The sequence below is a fragment of the Pogona vitticeps genome, chromosome 3 (assembly GCF_051106095.1).
Source record: "Pogona vitticeps strain Pit_001003342236 chromosome 3, PviZW2.1, whole genome shotgun sequence".
Taxonomy (NCBI): Eukaryota; Metazoa; Chordata; class Lepidosauria; order Squamata; family Agamidae; genus Pogona; species Pogona vitticeps.
In genome coordinates, this window is record NC_135785.1 from 22736740 (window position 1) to 22753930 (window position 17191).

The 17191-nt window shown below is 41.1% G+C and overlaps 1 protein-coding gene and 1 long non-coding RNA gene across 2 annotated transcripts in view; one reads left to right on the plus strand and one right to left on the minus strand.

Annotated features, from left to right (window-relative positions):
- Positions 1 to 17191, plus strand: part of PPM1L (protein phosphatase, Mg2+/Mn2+ dependent 1L) — a 232248-nt gene that overhangs the window by 138824 nt on the left and 76233 nt on the right. The window lies entirely within an intron of this gene.
- Positions 1719 to 16679, minus strand: LOC140706052 (uncharacterized). The gene is made up of 2 exons (XR_012085760.2): positions 3767 to 16679; positions 1719 to 1791 (listed from the first exon to the last, which is right to left on the minus strand). It is a non-coding gene; the product is annotated as an uncharacterized LOC140706052 (long non-coding RNA).

Consider the following 17191-nt stretch of genomic DNA (forward strand, 5'->3'; position numbering starts at 1 on the left):
TTTCTCTTGCAACTGTCTGAGGGAAAATACCATGCCAGTGGTGGACCTATTAGCTAGAAATCCACACTGTGATTCTGGATGGACTCTGTCTGCAAGCACCTGGAGCCTCTTCAGCACGACATAGGCAAGCAGCTTCCCTACAACGCTGATAAGAGAGATGCCATGATAGTCATTGTAGTCACCCCTGTCTCCCTGTTCTTATACAATGTGACGATGTTTGCATCCTTCATGTCCTGTGGTATTCCATCTTCCCTCCAGCAAAGACAAAATATTTCAAACAGCTCAGTGGTGATGATCTCTACAGCACTTCAGCAGGGATTTTATCCTTCCCAGGTGCCTTGCTGGAGGCAAGGGAATCCTCAGCCGCTTTTATTTCTGCAAGACAGGCAGGCACTCAATGTCAGTGCCTCTTTGATTACTACCTTTTCTCTAGAATATAGCTCAGAGTATTGCTGCACCCACCCTTCCATCTGCTGTGCTCGGTCCTGTATGATCACGCCTGTAGCAGACTTCAAGGGAGCAGATTTCTTCTGTATTGGACCTAAAGCCTGCTTGATACCATCATACATTCCCTTGATGTTACGTGTGTCCACTGCTATCTGTATCTGAGAGCAGAGCTGAAGCCAATAATTGTTATAACACCTCCTGGCAGGCTGTTGGACTTTGCTACGAGCAACTCAAAGAGCCTGCAAATTGTACTCACTAGGACAGGCTTTGTATGCTGCTAGAGCTCTCCTCTAGCAACCATAAATGAAAAGGACATTAACCTTTTTAACCACTCACTGGCATATTTAGGGAAAGGCCTCTGAAGAAAATTTGAGAATCTGGGGGTGTTTTGTTTTGTTTTTTTGTTTTGTTTTTTGTGTGTGTTTATATTCTTAATGGTTGGTTAAATGTATCATCTGTTCCTGCATTTGTGTTATTTCAGGTATGAATAGGCACATGTGTATCAGAATCCTAAAGCTGAATTTTGAATGGTCCCTGAAACCATGCTAGGAGATCATGAAAATAAATTAATGTGTCCATATAGCCATACTCTAAATTAATGGGAACCTCTAGGCCATTTTAATAGGTGGTGCCATGTATAACACAATGGCAAGATATACTTCTTTATACAAAAGTTATATCTGAAGATATAGTCAAACATGCAATATAAAACTGTACAAATATTTAACGTATGTTGAATTATCTATATGAAAAATCATAAAAGGCGACATACACAGTGAAATTGTGCAAAACTCACCATGCAACAAAATATAAGAATAGATTTCACATGTTTCATGGCAGAGGAAAGATTATTTTAAACTGTGGGTGCCAACATGCTAAGTGTTCTGCTTTGAACGACTTTGACACAACACCTTAGGATGTCACAACCACTAAACTATCTAGATAGGATAACTTTGCTTAATATCTATGATCGGTAACATTCCATTAGAACATCTGGTTATTTGAGAGATCGCCTTCTCCACTATGCTTCCATTTAGTCTTTAATGTCACCTAAAGAGGCAATTTTGTTGCTACCACTTGCTCTATAGTTCTAAAACATGCTCCCATCTATAGAGATCAGTTGTTTCTTCTTCGTGGTCTCTGTGAATGCACATTAATGGGTTTAATCTGCACTTGCACAGAGGTCTCTGGAATATTCTAGAGCTCAAACATGCATTCGCTAGGACCACCCTCCAGTACACATGGTCCATCCGTTGTGGTGATTACCTCAGTTCTTTTTTTTTTGCCGCCACTGAGGTCTCTTCTTCTTCTGAATTCTCCGTTTACGCAGATTGGTTCTTTTTCCTGAGGAGACATAATACATTGTTTCATTCTTATTTAGAAATATACTGTTCTATAATACTATTTTTTTTACTCCTTGTGATTTTTGGTTGTTTTTACCATTTTTCCCCTGTATTCCCCCCCTTCACCCTCCCTTCCTGTTTTTTATGCCCCAACAGGACCGTTTAAGAGGTGCACTTTGTGCACTAATACGTTGCCTGTTTCTGATGGCACAATTCTTGTCTTTTTTGTTTGGGAGAATCACACCAGCCAGCCTCCTGCTCCTGTTGTAAGAACTTTACTAAACAAGCCATCAAGCTCCGTCAACAACGTCTTAAATCTTTCTTGTGGGAGCAATCTCTTCGTCCACCATCCAAGATGGATGAGACTCAGGCTTCACAACCGCCACTGGTTTCTTCGGTTACTAATTCCCCGTTACGGACTCTTAAATCTAAGCCAAAATTGCCTAAGTCAAAGTCCTCTGGATTGACATCACAATTGACCCAGACACTGAAAACTACTTTGAAACCGATTGGTACCAAACTGAAGAAATCTAAAAAGTCTTCTGTAGACTCTCAACCACCGGTACAGCATCCTTCCATGCAGGATCAACCACCTATTGATCTCGATACCGACTCGAGCTACTACTACGACCGGTCGTCGGACCATGAGAGTGTCTCCTGCTTCAGTACCGAAGCTCCATAAGAAAACTCACAAATGGCATGCTTCAGCTGCCCCAGCTCCATTGACTTTGATACAGAAGAAACCAAAGCCGTCACCCAAGCCCTCTGCACCACCAGCTGATACGGCTGCTCTTTCTCGGGACCGCTCATCATCCTTACAAGTCACCACGACTTACACTGGACCCCTGCCTGGTACCATGGACTCTAAGAAACCTCAGAAGCAGAAGCCAGATCTCTCCGCCCAGTCAGTACCTGGCAAGTGCAGTACTGTGGCTATTAAGCACCACTGGCCATATGCCCCTCCTGATATGTCAGCCTCTTCATATCAGCAGAGTTCCTTGCCTTCACCAGTGGATCCTTCAGACTTGAAGTCCTCTGATTCCATGGCCTTACAAGAATCACCCCCCCCATCTTCCAACTCCCGATTCCAGTGTAGCTGATGCTAACCGTCCCATCATCGAAGGAGGATTTCTCCTCCTATTCTCAATTAATTCTCTGTATTGCCAAAGCCATGGACCTTAATGTCCAGCAACCAACCCAATCTGAACCTGACAAGGTATATGAGGATATCGATGAGGATCAGAAATCCCCACTTTGTATGGGGTTCATTCCGTCGCTGCTCAAGCTTATCAAGCAGTCTTGGGCCAAACCATCTTCAGTGCCTCAGATCTCTCACAGAGTTGAGAATCTGTACAAGACCCACAGTACTAACACAGAATTTCTCTCCAAACATCTTCCTTCTAATTCCATTATTGTTGATGCTACGCAAAATCGTGCACATAATTGTTCTAACACCACTAAACAATAAAGAGAGTAGGAAGTTAGACATTATTGGACGTAGAGTTTATTCTCTCACATCTTTCACCTTACTGCTGACAACTATTTAGCTGGAATGGGAGGTTTCTCTCATTCACGTGTGCAAATCACAGGTTTCTCTGGAACAAGGCCCTTCTGTCCCTACAGTTGGCCTCTGGAGTCCAGGAAGCTATAGCATTGGCACGACAAGAGTGCATCACAGCATGATATATAATTGAGGCAGCTTCTAAACACATGGACACAGCTGTAGCCTTACGTAAACATGCCTGGCCACCTTCCGTGAGCATCTCAGAGGACTCTAGGATGTGAATTGATGATTTACCTTTTGATGGTGGTGGTCTGTTTGACAAGAAAATAGATGAGATTTTCTCTACAAAAGATGAGAAAAACAGCATGCTCCTACAATACTCAGCCATATTACAGGCCTCAAAGGTATCAGTGGCATTGTCTGTATCCCTTCCACCAGTACAGGTCTTTCCCAGAAAAGCAATGTTACTTACCTCAGTCATCTTCCACGTTCCAACCTTGTCAGCACACTCAGAGACAGCACCCTCGCCAAACATTCAGGCCCCCTGACAAAAAGAGCAAGCAGAACCTTTGATTCTCCTGCCATTTTGATCCATACTCTAGTCTATCCCCTCCCCTCACCACCCACATTTTCAGTCTTGGGTGCACATAACCACAGATTCGTGGGTCCTGTCAATCATATCCATCAGGTACGCGATAGAATTTGTTTCCGTACCACCACCACGGATCGCCACATGATCCCCCTACAAAAAAACTCCACATCAACAACCTCAAATTGCTGGCAATCTTCAAAGCATTCTGCACTTTCGAACCACTCATTATGGGTACAATCCAGGTGAACACGGACAATTTGACAGCACTCTACTACATCAAAAAACAGGGAGGTACACACTCTCTATCCCTCCTCTATCTTGCTGTCCAGTTTTGGGAGTGGTGTCACCACATTTTTCCTATAGCGGTCCATATTGCCACACAACACAACCAGTTAGCAGACTCTCTGAGCAGGTTGAATTCTCAAATACACGAGTAGTCCCTTGATAACACCATTTTTCTCGAACTTTGTGGGGTCATCCAGATATAGATGTTTTTGCCACAGCAATCAATGCCAAATGCACCCAGTACTTGAGAGCGGGCATCGGCCGAGGGTCTCTTGGCCATGCTGCGGACCATCCTGCGGACCATCATAAATTGAGGAAGGACTGCTCGAATGCCATTCTGATCACCCCCTGGTGGCCAAGGCAACCTTGGTTCACTATGCTCACATCGATGGCGTCTCAATCCATTCATCTACCTTGCTTCCTCACCTGCTCACCCAACATTACGGGCAAACTTACCATCCTGACCTCCAATCCCTTCACCTAACAGCTTGGAGGATCCACCCTCCCTAAACACCATCCTCACCCATGTGAGGAAACTGACCACAAATCAACTTTATGCTTACAAATGGTCAACTTTCCAGATGTTTGCTCGTCAGGATGATCTCCCGACGGCTCCGACTACCCTCTGAGCAGTGTTGGCCTTTCTTTCTTATCTTTTCAACAGCCATCTCTCATTATCTACATTCAAGGTCTAAGTGTCCGCTATTGTGGCTTACCAACTACAGGACTCAGATGCTGCCTTGTTATTCAGGCATCCCACGTTGAAGCGGTTTCTATGGGGTGTGGCTCATCTCCATCTGTCCAGGCCCTCTCCAACACCACAGTGATCATTACATACTGTCCTCGGGCACTTGTCACTGCCATCCTTTGAAGCTCTTGTGACTTCCTCCGAGTGCTTGCTCTCCTTTAAAGTGTTGTTTCTTGTAGCCATCACATCCGCCCGTAGGGCATCAGAACTGGCAGCCCTGCGTGTAGACCCTCCATTCCTTCAGTTTTAGCCAGATAAAGTCACACTGTATCCAGACATCTCTTTCCTTCTTAAGGTGTTTGATTTCCTCGTCCACCAACCTATTATCCTGCCTACCTTCTTCCCGTCGCCATTGATGGGTGTTGAGCGATCCCTCATCTCCTAGATGTGAGAAGAGCCCTCGCCTTTTAAATCAAGAGAACTGCCTCTTTTTGTAAGTCTAAAAGACTATTTGTTTCGCCTCATCCACCACATAGAGGAGCACAGGTGTGCCCCCAAACTATCTCACGATGGATCATGCAGACTGTATGCCTCACTTATCAGCTTGCCCAAAAGCCTCTGCCTACTGATGTCAAGGCTCACTCAACCAGGGCAATAGCCACCTCCATGGCTTTTCTTTGAGGCATACCTGTTCCAGATATTTGCAAGGCTGCTACTTGGTCAACCCGGTCAACATTTGCATTCCATTATCGTTTGGATATAAGGGCCAAGTCAGATGCGGATTTTGGTCGTGCAGTCTTATCTTCGGTTTTGCCGTGACATTCCTACACCTGTACAGAAAGCTTGTTAATTACCCTTTAGTGTGCATTCACAGAGACCACGAAGAAGAAAGAGAGGTTACTTACCTGTAACTCTGGTTCTTTGAGTGGTCATCTATGAATTCACACTTCCCGCCCTTCCTCCCCTCTGTTTGTCACATCTGTCTCATTATTTCAGACAGTGACGGGCTTTTTGGGAACTGAGGTAATCACCACGATGGGCGGGCCACATGTACTGGGGGGCCGTCCTAGCGAACGCATTTTGAGCTCTAGAATATTCCGGAGACCTCTGTGCAAGTGCAGATTAAACCATTAATGTGAATTCACAGATGACCATAAAGAAGAACCAGAGTTACAGGTAAGTAACCTCTCTATTTTTAATAAGAAAGATGGATTGATGAGCAGCACCATTAACTCAATCCCTTAATAAGAAGGCTAATTACCAAGGTGAGTGGAAATACTACCAAAAGAGAACATCTGCATAAAAAACATTAAAACAGATGTAAATAAAGATAGCCAAATTCTTAGAATTTCAATTGCCAAAGGGCAGCCCAAATTAATTTCAGTGGCCAGTATCCTGTTGAATAGCTTTGCCAATGCATCGGGGCGGGGGGGAATGGGATCTCCAGATTGCTGCTAATTAAGGAGTCCCTGCTTTGATTTCACGTTGAGCTCCACTCTCATGCAATAAGACAAAGTGGCTCACAACTCAAAATCAAAGTGAGGAATCTTTAATTAACAGCAATCTGCCTCCAGGTGATGTCATATCTGCTGGGCCAGCAGAGTTGCATGGCAGGACTTTGTGGAAATTAAACAGAGGTAGATTGAAATAGCTGTAAGAATTTAGGCTATGCTTGAACTTTTAAATTATGAAATGGTATTTTGCTCAACTGGTGCAGAGTTTTTGAGATAGACATATTTCTTTGATTATAAATTTGATCAAGGTCAGACACGGTATCTAAAAATATTGTCTTGCTATTTTTAAAAGACATGCTTTCCCCTCAGCATGAAGCAAAGCACAGTTGCTTCATTTAATAATTAATTCTTGATGTTCCCATATTTTCTCAGAACTATATTAAAGCTTAGCTTGGACCATTGTAGACTGTAAAATGGAGTAACAAAAAAAGAGAGTCCACATTCTTCACACATCATCACTGTGTGCAGTTTTTTTTAAAGTTCAGTGGCTTTCATCTTCATCTGAAAAATCAATTGTGTTTTACAAGCAGCAGTGAAACAGAGAATGCCCAGAGTTATATCTCACAGATGCCCTGGAGACTTCCAAAAGCATAATTTTTCACAGAAGGTGTTTTCTCTGTGCTTTTCTAACAGGGTGTGTGCTTGGACGGGATTTTATCTCATAAAACTGTATGAACACATCTGAAAAACATGTCCTATTTATAAATTAATATTGGTTCCAGTTTGGCCAGCATTTCACAGTGATGTTAAATGGTGCTTTGTTCCAGAAGTATAAAAACCGCTTTGATGCCTTCAAAGGATCCATCTGTATTTGTGTCCTTTTTCCAACCAACGGTGTCTCTGAAGCTCAAAGGGGATCTTGCAAAATCATCCAAGCATGTGGTTTTGGAGATTTATTGCTTCTGAACCTATTTTAGAGTGTCCTCCTCCCCCCTCAATATAGTGTGCTCCATATTAGATTGCAACTCTGACCATACCTGCGGAGCATCTACTGCACGGTTGGGACACCTTTATAGCTCTTGGGTGGTATGGAACACTTGGTCTGCTTTCATGTGACCTCTGCAGTGGTTCACTAAGTAGGAAGGGAAAATATGGAAAGAGAGTAGGGTATTTCAGGGAGAGAGAAAAAAAGAGAAGGGTCATCCATGCATCCTATTCGCTCCTGATGGTCTTGTCACCTATTGATTCCGGTTCATTTTATGGATCGACTTGATCTTACTGTAATTCCTTCCACTTCCCTTCGACACCCGGGTCATCTTCCCTCACTTTGGAACAGGATGGTTTGTTTGTTTGTTTTTGCTTGTCTTTATTCATTCTGGGATGCATCCGTCTTCAGAAGGCATAAGAGCCACTTGGTGATGGAACAGCGCAAAGGCTGTGAAAGGCAACATCAGTGGAGGGAACGAGATACAGTAAGGGTTGGAGACAGGATGGAGAGGGAGGATATGAGAAGGAAAATGATGTAGAAATTGAAATTGGAAGAATCTGGATTACACCGAAGGAAAAGTGACTAGTAGCTAACAGGTATGGAAGCTTAGAGTGATTGATTCAACATCTTGAAGGTGACTTTAGAGAACAATGTAGCAGAAACAGAGACAATATTGACTTTTCTTCAGGCCCACTGACCCCATTTGTCACTGGTTTAGCTCCAGCTGTCAGCATGTAACCTCTGACTGATGACCTGCAAGGAAATGTAGGAGTTCAAGCTGTTTTGAGACCTATTTTAGGGAGGAAGGCAGGATATGAATGTAATAGCAAACAAATATGCATAAGTAAGATTGCCCGTCCATGATATAATCCTCCACTATGGGTGGCAACAAAATGGGTAAGGGTATAGCCAGTGAGGGGCACATTCACCATGTGTTTGTCTAATCTTTTGTAAAACCCATCTAAGTTACTGCCAGTAAAATTTTGTTGTAGCAAATTCTGTATGTTAATCCCTCACTGGATATAGGCTATTAAATAAAATTGTTGTCTGATGCCATGCTTTGTTGCTTCTTGCTAGATTTCCAAGCCATGAATAATTCACTTGTTACATTTTGCATTTAAAAATGTGTAGTGTAAATTGAGAAACTGGCTAAGGTGATATGTGTGAGGGGTTTTTTTTAAGTGAAAAATGTTTGCTTGGCTAAAGGCAAAACTGATAATTCAAATGCTGCCTTTTTGAAACCCATCGGTGCTGTATGAATGTATGCATGAATGTATTTGAATAGTATTTGGCAGAACATTTGCCTTCATAATTATACAGGCTAGTCCTGGCACTCCATAAGTTTGTATTTTAAAATGTGCACATTGAAAGGTGTTCTCGTAATGGGTTTAACAATTCAGTTTTAGTTCACGGTGGTAGGGATTTTGCTTTTAGAAGTTACAGTCAGATCATTGGATTAAAATACAACTCTTCATTCGAAAATAATAATAATAATTGAAGGTTCATATCAGAATAAACCAGATTTATGTTAAGAAACAAATACTGGAGGAAATGTATACTTTTTTAAAAACCTGTGATTGGCAGGGAATGGCTCGAATATTATAAATAAACAGCAAAATCTGAATAATGTAATGGCCTGGGGGAATGACTACTGAATAGCCCAGTGGCTGAGCTACTTAGCTGTGAAGCCAGAGGTTGGGAGCTGGATTCCCTACTATGTCTCCTTGACAGGCTAAACTTGATGACCCAGAGGGTCTCTTCCAGCTCTGCAATTCTAAGCTGCTGATAATGCTGATCCAAAATGTTTGGGTAGTTAGAAGCTTGGCTGAAAGATATAGCTGTTTGTATGCATTGGCATTCATGTATGGGTATGGAGCAGACAGGATCAGGAAATGATAAATAAAGGTAGACATAAATATTTAAATGACAGCATCATAATAAAATTTTTGCCTGTAGTATGAACCTAGGCCTGACTTGTTTCTCACATAACAATTTGTATGATAATGTGCTATCTGTCAGTTTCAACATCATGTCTGCCCTTCTTGCCCGGTGCTTCAAGCGGGCAACACACCCTTTTTAATATTTTAAAACAGCAGTGAATATTAATTATTAATTGCATTAATATATTAATTATGTACATTTGGAAGTTACAGACCTCATTTCAGCCTCTAGGACCTCCTGAGGGTGGCATATAATAACCATAACAATATTTTTTTTTAAAAAAAAAAGCAGCATAAAAGAAAAACCAAACACAGGATTGGCTACAGAGGCAGAGGAGAATCTAAACAGAGAAATGGGTTAGCACTGACGCTCTGCTTAGAACAAGATGGCTGCACTAAGAGGCTTCTTTTAGAATGTCAGTGCCTGGGCAAAATCATATAGGAACAGGTGGGCAGGCATTTCAGTATCTCAGTTCCAACTCTACATGATGGAGAACCTGTAGCCCTCCAGATATTGCTGGACTGGTACTGTATTCTCCGTAGTCCTTGTCACCATAACTACTGGTGAGGTAGAATGGGAATTTCTGTCCAACAAAATATAAATTACCATAGCAGTAATTTATAGCTCTGGGGCTATAAATTACTGCTATGGTGTGATTTTTGGGGTTTTCCTCTGAAAACCTTCACAACCATGTCTGTGGCTGTGCAGAAATATGTGGAGAGATTGCATGAATGCACAGAGAAGGTAGGCTGGCTTTTTTTAAAAAAAACATTTGGGATTCAAATTTATGAAAATGGGTTCTCTGTTCATGTAGGGGTCTCTTAAACTAAGTAGGGATCCTTGCAAAAGAGCCCTTCTTTAATGTTGCTGTCCTCTAGACCGGTACCCCACCAGAGAACATTTTGCATCAGTATCACAATATCTCTCTATTTTCAGCCAAACTGTCCTGTAAACAAAAGGGAGGGAAGAAGACTGCAGGGATCACACGGACGATTGCATTAATATGTTGGGGAAATAATTTTTTTAAAGACAAAAACATAGTAACTTCGGAGGCTGCTGCCTCCTTTGAGACCTCCCTAGAAATTATCAGAAATGCTGTGGAGAGACATGTAATGCTTCTGAACAGTGTAAACGTGAAGGAATTAAAATAGCAGCAAAGAGTCCTTAAGGACAGAAAAGTACAGTGTATATTGTAGAAACGTGGTGGGCTAGAGATGTAAGGAGACAATTTACCAGCTCTTAGGTTTTGTGAATTAGGGATGGAGGACAGATTTCTTGATTCACATTTCCATATGGAAATATCCATTTTTCATTGTCCCCAAAAGCCAGTGGAGCAGAACATTTCTTGTCTCAACAACTCCATACATTTGCAGGTCTTGTCCTGTATTGCAAGGGAGGGCACATGTGTACATAACCGTGCAGGCATTTCAGAAATGTGCAGAACTAAAATGGACTTACTTGCAAGATGCACACTAATAGAAGATATACATATGAAGTATGTTAGAAAAATGTATAAAAGAACGTGATTCTTTGAGGGGGGGAATCCCCAAACACATGCAAATTTCCATGTAGGAAATAACCTTGCAAACTGTTATGGAAACAGGACAGAATGAGATTAATGGTGGAAAATTAAGAAATGTCTATAGATCTGCACATTCTTGTCATGAATATTGTACTCAAATCATATGTGGACTGGCCCTATGTTCTTTTAGGGATGACTGCCTAAGATACTGCCTTAGATACTGAGGGTGAAGTCTGTTTTTATTCCAGAAATGAGCACTGCCATATCAAAATATTTTCTTCCATGTTGGTTTTGAGATAACCTTAAAAAAAATCACCTGGAATAAACTGCTGGGAATAAACTGCTGAGCAGTAAACTGACCTGTAAACTGCTCAGAATAGAGCGATACCAAATGTCAGAGATCCTTAACAATTTTGAACTTTTAGATACATGTAGTACATCTCTGTGGCTTTTCCCCCAGCTCTAGCATGTATCGGGACCTAAACCATTGTTCTTGACTAAATTTGAGCCCTTGTGAGTTGAGCACCATGAACCCATAGAAACGTGATACTTTTTATTAAATGGATGAACATTAATACAATTGACATACTCCATCTCTCTCTCTATCTTCCTTTTAGAAAAAAACATAATGTCATTTTTGGTAGAGATTAGGATTTCATAATTTTTTCCTTACTAATCCTTTTCTGCCAATGCATGCAATTATGCTTAAATCATACATTTTCTAATTAGGGGAAAGATTGCATGTCTTACGGGAAAGAATTGATGCCCGGGAGGTTTATGGGATACAGTGGTGCCTTGCTTGAAGATGTTAATTTGTTCCAGCAAAGTCGCTGTAGAGCGAAAACATCATCAAGCGAAACTTTAAAAAACCGTTGAAACGCATTAAAACCCGGTTAATGCATTCTAATGGGCTGAAAACTCACCATCCAGCGAAGATCCTCCGTGGGGCAGCCATTTTCCATGCCTGTGTAGCGAGGAATCCATCCCTAAGCATAGCGGGTGGCCATTTTCTTCAGCCGGTGGCCATTTTGAACCCCGATGATCAGCTGTTTGCTGATCGTCGTAAAGTGAAAATCGGTTCCCGAAGCAGGGAACTGATCATCGCTACATGAAATTCCCCCATTTAAACCATCGTTTTGCGATTGCAAAAACCTCATCGTAAAGTGATTTCCTTGTTAAGCGAGGCAATCGTTAAGCGGGTCACGACTGTACTCCTTTTCACTGATAAAGCATTACTGCATGTGGTTGAATTTCATACTAGAGAGTACCTTTGCAAGATATCATTGTATAATTTTGTACCGTTACTGGCTTTCTTGGCCATTATTATGGGCTTCACCTTTTAAGACTGAGAATATTTGGGGAACCATATTATAGCTGTTCAGCTAATTCCAGCCAGCATTCAGTTTCTTACTCCTTTCTGTTTTATTTTCAAAGTCCTAAGAATCGGGGGGGGGGGAAGAGGGCCCATCCTTATTTTAATAAGGTTCAGTTTCCAGCTACATACATGACTTTCTGCCAAAAAAATAAAAATAGAATAATATTGGCAAAAGAAACCATATAAAATTGTGAATTACTTTTTATTTTGGAACAGCTTTTGGTAGCTGTGGAATCTGAAGCTGTGTAGACTTATAAAAAACATTGTGCTTGATAAAAATCACCACATGGGGAAAAAAGCAAAACAAACATTCCATTAAGATTCGTTTCTCAAGCAAACTAGTTCTACCTTGATCAATCTGTACTAGGAGGTACATCTAGCAGGCACCTAAATATTCTGTAGTCAAATACTGTACAGTACTACTTTTCTCTCTACTCTGCAATTCAGTGTTTTCAATATGCTACTGTTGTTCCACAAAGCCAAAGATCATGTGTCAGAAGTTAATTGTATGTTAACTATAAAGAAGATGAACTGAAAGGCAGATCTAGGTAAATTAAAATGTGGACTACAGTATGTCACTGTAGCTAAGCATCGAAATGCCTAATGGCTTTCAAGGGTCACAGAACTTTTGACTTCAAAGTAGTATGAAATGTGAAACCACTGTTACATTACATTATGGCAAAGCAAGATGTACCAGAGTGTTGAGACAAACTTCCTTGAAAGAGGTCCTGAAATATATTTTAGAAGAAATTTTAAATACTTTTTCTATAAAAGAAAGGTTGCTTCGTGATACCATATACAGTGGTGCCTCGCTTGACGATATTAATTCGTTCCAGCGAAATTGCTGTAGAGCGAAAACGTTGTAAAGCGAAATAAAAACGCCCATTGAAACGCATTGAAAACCGTTCAGTGCGTTCCAATGGGCTGAATAACTCACCGTCCAGCAAGGATCCTCCATAGGGGTGGCCATTTTCACTGCCTGTAAACGAGGAATCCGTCCAAAAACACAGCAAGGAGCCATTTTGAGCAGCCAGCGGCCATTTTGAAAACCCGACGGTCAGCAGTTTTAATCGTCGTAATGCGAACAAACGGTTCCCGAAGCAGGGAACCGATTGTCACAAAGCGAAAAAACCCCATTAAAACATCGTTTGTGATCACAAAAACATCGTCGTGAAGCGGATTCGTCGTTATATGGGGTAATCGTTAAGCGGGGCACAACTATACCTTTTTAAGCAACAATGTATGTTACCCAAAAACTGAATTGAACTAGCTCAGTGATAATGAAGTGTACCTGAAACCCAGACATCATAAAGAAGTCTAGCTAGGAATATAAATGAATATGAATTACATATAGAGCTCAAACTGTATTACTTCAACAAAAAACAAATGTTGTAGTCATTGGTCCAGAGGCAATTCCTTTAAAACAGCCGCTTTTGGTGCCCAGCACTTTATGTATTACATTTTTGGTATAAAGTAGTTTCAAGACATTCGGAAATATAAGCTCTTCTGCATCAACCTGAGTTAAGTACCTAATCACGTGAAACTTTTATTGTCTGCCCTGCTTTAAAGGGAACACAGGGCAGAGGTCAGCCCGTCTTGAGATCATCAAGATAAGTGTAGGCCACCAACGGTGTTGGGTTCGCCTGCCAAATACATGTCAACAAGCTGAACTTTGAGAATGCTCACTGAGCCTCAAGAAAGTTCACAGCTTAGGTCCAAAGCAACATAGAACATGAGAAGGGCTGTGCAATAGCTGGAGTGTTGGACTGAGACAGGTGATTGCAAGGGGATTAGCTGTCTTCCAGGTTGCTAAATTCTGCAGTATGATGATAAATGATGACAGTTGAAATTTGTATGAAGCGTTACTCAGAATGCCAGGTTAGGGTGGGATGGAGGAATAAGAGGAGGTCAAAACATAGCATTTAAACCGTGCAAGATTGCCAGATCCCTGGCACCTGCCCAAGGATGCCAGCTGCTGACACTGGTTCAGTACCCTGTCAGTGTTGTGCAGTATCCAGAGGAGAATATCCCATTCTCTAACCACACACGAGAAACAGAGAGACTAGCAAATGGAGTTGCTCATCTCAGCTAGAGTAGACCTGTGGACACAATTGCTGGATAGTAGGTCAACATTTATGTGAATACCACTGATCAAATAAGTCAACTCTAGTTAGGAAGTTGCTGTTGGATTTAGGGTGAAGTGTTTTCTGCTGATGTTTGGTAGTATACAGATGTGTTTGGAAAGGTATTGTATTTAGTACTGTACAAATAATAGTAAGTGGTCTGGACATTACCAGCAAACTTGAAGGTGGCAGTTGCATGGTGGCAGTTGCATGCAAATAGGCTCAAACAGTTACTATATTGTGCGTCTCCTTTTCAGCATCAAATATATTGTGCTTATGTTGCAAGTCCTCAGAAGAAGGAAATGGTAAACCACTTCTGAGTACTCTCTCTACCTAGAAAAGAGTTGTCATAAGTCAGAATTGACTTGACAGTACACACAAAAAATGTTGAGTTACTTTGCATTTGACAGAAAAAAATTATTCGTGCTGGACTTCTAGACAAATTGAATGCAACCTCAGGACTGTCAGGACTTCCTAAAACAGTTAGTTATAGAGTTAGGAATACTAAATATAAACCAGCAAAAGAATAACAATTGAAAAAGAGGAGGAAAATGATGGCCAAGTCTCACACATAGATTATAACTGTGTATGTGTTTAGCTCATTTTCCTTGGAAACGGGAAAGAGAAGACAAAAAAAATATAATGTTGGTCATTCTCCATCACTTGTCATCTCAACTGAACTACAAACATTGCAACACAGCAAGGGCAGCAGAAATTTATTTCAAGGCTATCTCTAGCCAACTGTGTTCATATTGAGCAGCGTCAGTGCACAGACCATGTAGAATATCCTTGATCACAAGAGGAAAAACAACATGTTTCTGGTTTTATCTGAAAATGTCAGCATATTTCATTGTTGGAATTCACACACACAAATCTGTAATGGTATGTTAGAGTGTAAAAATAGTTCTGTAAGAAAAATATTAAACATGTTGTGTTTTTGGTAATTCATAAATTATATATATACAGTTACTAGCAGAAATTATTTCTACAAACTAGCAAGAATATGGTGAAACTCACCCTTGATCAAATATAAAGTGTGTTTCACAATCTAATCAATATGGTAGCCTGAATGAACAATAAATAATGATAGCTAACTGGCACAGATTGCACTGTTCTGAATAACTGGAATTCTTTGCAGTTTCCTTCTACAAATCAAACATTGCCTCCACTTATCTCTCAAATCCCAACACAACATAGAAAATACTTGTTTTGAGACCCCAGATTTTAAGGGCTGCAAGGCAGATGTTTCAATGCTTAAATTCCAATCCTCTGTCCAGTGAGTCAGTACATAGATTATTGTAGTGTAGAACTCAACTGTGGAATGTTCTGGATGGAAGCTGGGGATAATGTCTGGCTGTCAGTAGGTTTGATGGTGTTCTATTACATACTTCTACATAGTACAGTAATGCCTCGCTTAGCGACATTAATCCGTTCCGGAAAAAACGTCGCTAAGCAATTTTTAAAAGCCCATAGAAACGTATTAAAACTTGTTTAATGCATTCCTATGGGCTTTAAAACTAACCTTATGCGAAGATCCTCCATTGCGGCAGCCATTTTCGGTGCCTCTAAAGCGAGGCAACACAGAGGGCGGCCATTTTGTTTTCCAGCAGCCATTTTGAAACCGCCGATCAGCTGGCCGAAAATGGGGGCTTTGCGGTGATCGCTTCCCCGCGATCATTGCAAAGCGATTTTTCCCCATAGGGGCCATCGCTAAGCGATCGCTCTGGCAATGGCCAAAACCCCATCTCTAAGCAATTTCATCGCTCAACGGAGCGATCGCTAAGCGAGGCACCACTGTATCTTGACAATGAATCTATTGTATGAGCTGGACATGGTTCAGATTAATGGTGGGATGAAGGCTATTCTTGACTTGACTTGAGGTAATTACAATGAGATTGATAGTCTCCAAATCTCAGTGCTGGTGAAGTGTTGGTAAAACTATAATAAAAGCGAAAAGCAAAGTGTGCTGCTTATATACCGCCCCATCGTGCTTGAAGCACTCTCTGGTGGTTTACAAGTTAATTATTCAGGCTACACATTGTCCCCCCAGCAAGCTGGGTACTCATTTTATGGACCTCGGAAGGAGGTCCATAATCTGTTGCAACTTTTCTTTTGTAAAATTGTTTTTAACTATATTGTTCTTGCTCTATTGTTGTTAGCCGCCTAGAGTAATCTTAATTGATTAGATAGGCGGGATAGAAATCAAATAAATAAATAAATAAATAAATAAATAAATAAATAAATAAATAAATAAATAAATAAATAAATAAATAAATAAATAGAAGGCTGAGTCAACCTTGGCACAGATGTTTTGACTTGACAGGTGTAGTTCAGAAATCAGAAACATTTCTAAATGTGCAATCAAAGGTCTTTAAAACGTGACCTTTGGACAATCGGCTAAGGAAGAATATATGATAATGTTAGGTTTTGTTTTTCAGATTTTGATATTTTGGGGGAATGTTCATGGCTTCTTTTAAATAATGTTCTATTTTGTTTGCATTTGAACATGTATAGGTTGGCCAGGTCATTCACTGAAATTTCAACATCAACACCTGAGATGAGGGGTAGATCCTTATAGTGTCTGTCATAGAGGTAGGTAGGGCAGGCAAGAGTTGAGATTTGGACCAGAATTACTTCCAACTAATTGATTATGGAAATAGGTACAACAGGCATGGGCACAACTGGACCAAAATGTGCAAATGAGGCACATCTAGCTGGGTAATATTGCACCCAAGATCTGCGTTGGGGGGGACAATGTTTTCTGGTAGCTAGATAAGCAGGAAAATGTGTCCAGCAGCTGTAGCTACCAGCTGGTTAGGACCTGAATACCACATGGTCTTACTTTCAGCACACATGATATGTGGGGAATTTTTCTAGGTCCTGAACTACTGCTGAGATTTGTGGAAGCCGGGTTGTCAGGCCATCAGTA